This window comes from Microtus ochrogaster, unplaced genomic scaffold (assembly GCF_000317375.1).
Source record: "Microtus ochrogaster isolate Prairie Vole_2 unplaced genomic scaffold, MicOch1.0 UNK47, whole genome shotgun sequence".
NCBI classification, from domain to species: Eukaryota; Metazoa; Chordata; class Mammalia; order Rodentia; family Cricetidae; genus Microtus; species Microtus ochrogaster.
The window spans coordinates 1,501,504-1,504,514 of NW_004949145.1; the positions used below are offsets into that span (position 1 = coordinate 1,501,504).

Sequence of the window (3,011 nt, forward strand, 5' to 3'; positions counted from 1 at the left end):
GTAAGAGCTATCCAGAAATAAGCCTTAGTCAGACAAATCTAATTAATATTAAACCTCTGAGTAGTTATTTTAAAAGTGGCTGAGGGAACAGGCAGGATGAGAAGCCTCAAGCTACAAAGTACAAAATAGAATTCAGAGTTAATGTCAAAGCAGTGTTGTCCAGGCAAAGCTCTTGTAGCATGTGTGATTCAGCAGCATCTCTCTCCTTGAAAGGAGGAAAAGACTCCAACTGGAAAGCTCAGGCAACTGAGAAGAGCTTTGAGGACAGCTCAGTTGCTGCTGGTCATCACTCCTGTCTTCCCTGGAACCCTCTCTATGGCATTTCAGAATAAAGCCCTGAAAACCACAGAGGAAGTAGCTCTTCAGATCCTCTTGCTTTGCCTGGTTGGGATTGGGTGTGTGGCCAACATCCTTCTCTTTGTCCATAATTTTTCCTCTATCTTTACTGTCTGCCGCCTGAAGCCCACACAGGTCATTCTCACCAACTTGGCTGTGGCCAACGTCTTCATTCTCCTCGCCACTGGTTTTACAAACGATATGGCTATTTTCGTTCCAAGGACGCCTCCAACTGATCTCAAATGTAAAACTGAGTTCTTCGTTTGCCTGGTGGCTCGAAGCACAAACATGTGCTCCACCAGCATCCTGAGCACCTATCAGTTTGTCACTCTTGTCCCTGGTAACTGGGTTAGGGTGATGCTCCAAGGAAGGGCCCCTAATGCCCTGAATTATTCTTGTTACAGTTGTTGGTTCTTTGGTGCCTTGAGTAATGTCTACATTTCAACCAGAGTCCATGCTCCACAGAGCACAGGCAACGACACTGACAGTAAAAGCAAGTGGTTCTGCTCCACATCTGGTTTTGACATAGATATGATCTCTATTTGGTATGCCCATGATGCTGTGTTCATCAGCATCATGGTCTGGACCAGTGTCTCCATGGTGCTTCTCCTGCACAGACACCACCAGAGACTGCAGCATATTCACACCCACAATCAGGACCACAGAGGCCACGCCGAGACCAGAGCTGCCCACACCATCCTGATGCTGGTGAGCACCTTTGTGAGCTTTTATATTTTAGACTGTATTTGTATTTTCTTTCTTGTTTCTTTTGTGGATTCTCGTCTCTGGTTGAGACACGTCAAACAAGTTTTGTCTTTGAATTTCCCCATCATTTGTCCCTTACTGTTGCTCTGTAGGGATCCTAAGATCCTTGTCCTGTGATCTTCAGCTGCTGAAAACCAGAGTCAAAAGGCCAAAGAGACAACAACTTTACCAACAGTCATATTGTCTCCAGAATAGGGGGCTATTGTTTACCTCAAGATATAACGATGTCTGTAATAGAAACAGTTCATGGGCTGCTCATCCATCTGGAGGAGTGAGGGGACCATCTGATTAAAACTTCTCAGCCCTTAACTTAAGATGACATGTTATCAGGGATTTCCTTTTTTCTGGTGGATGTTGTGAATTTCAGCCCAATGGTGTTTTCCTGTGTTTCTGCTGCTTCTCTCCACCAGCTGTTTACATTCAATGGAGACCACAAGCATGTCTATGTGGGAACATTTCCCAGATGGTCCAAGGCAGCAAACATTGCTAGCTGACTTTTGTCTACATTGAGGTCTGCTGGGGAACATCCAAAGCTTTGCAATTTCACATTATATATTCTAGTAACATTAATTTATTTCTTTCTGCTATGTATGTTGTTAGGATTAAGCTTTCTTTTTAAATGAACTAGCTAATTTTATCACATTTCATCATGTACGGGAGGGTGTGAAATGAAAAGGAAATAGGACATAGGAAAAAGATAACCATAAAAAGGTGTAAGGACAGAAATCTTCAGCAGAGAAGGATTTGTGTGTAAAGATGAGATGGCGGGGTGTTTCCCAGCATCAGGAAGAAAGCTGGGAATCCCAAGCTAGGAAGATCTGTGTGAGGCATTAGCTGAATACGAAAGGTGAGGTGTCGATATAGCATCCGTGATACTAACTTTGAAAGATCACAGTTCAATACACTGAAGGCATTGGGGTTCTCTAAAAGTATTGATCTGCTGTGGTAAGTTTTTCAAGTCCTGCCTTAAAGGAATAAAATTTTAGTCCAGTCAGTGTATGTTCAAAAGTATTAGCGTTTGTCCAAGCTCTGTGTAAATATTACCCGGGTGAACAGACTTGCCTGGAGACTCAGCTGTGCAGTTAAGAGTGTTGTTTCTCTTACAGAGGACCAAGGTCCAGTTCAGAGGACCTATGTGAGGGTTCACAGCCCTCTGTGGTTCCGGTTCCATAGATTTAATGCCCTTTGGGCCACTCAGGGCACCAGGCATGCATGTGGTGCAAAGACAAATATTCACTCAAACATCAATTAGCAATAATTTTAAAAATGCCAGACAGATAAAAGTGCTGTCCTGGGTTCTCAGTAAGGATACTGGCAAGCCTAGACTACTGTGGGCAGAGAGGCTAAAAAAGGGGCAGTCCTCCAAGGTCAACTAACTCCTAGAGAAGCATGGAACATCTCACAAAGTATCCTGTAGCGCTGTTAAGCCGCCTGCCCCTTAGCTCAGGGAGGTCGTGAAGTCCTTACTAGGTAGACTCTAACCTATGTCCATTCTACAAAAATGGCATTCAAGGTAGAGGAGCTTTTCCCTCCGTGATCCCAAGCAAAGCCATGATCTAGCAAGGCCTTTGTCTTATTCCCACACAGATGAATCAGTTTGTAGAATAAAGGCTTAAAGAGCTAGAGGTTCCTGGAAGACCAATTGAGCCCTGAGAAAAATATCTCCAAGTAGTCTTGATCTTAAAGAAGTTAAGGTTTAATTTTAGCCCTGGTGTAGCTTTAACACCAAAGAGGAAACTGTAACCAAAGTTCAACTATTTTTCTTTTAAGGTAAATCACTGTCTCTTTTGCACAACCTCTCACAATTTTGAATGGCAGAGTTTGCCAAACTATGCTAATTCCTGGGACATGCTGTAGACATCTCATTCTGTTTTGGAGACTTCCCAATTATATTTGGCTACTGAAAATTT

General features: G+C 43.2%; 1 pseudogene; it reads left to right on the forward strand.

Annotated features, from left to right (window-relative positions):
* Nucleotides 1-285: 285 nt before the first annotated feature.
* LOC101995514 lies at nt 286-1,232 on the forward strand (annotated as a pseudogene).
* Nucleotides 1,233-3,011: the final 1,779 nt, after the last annotated feature.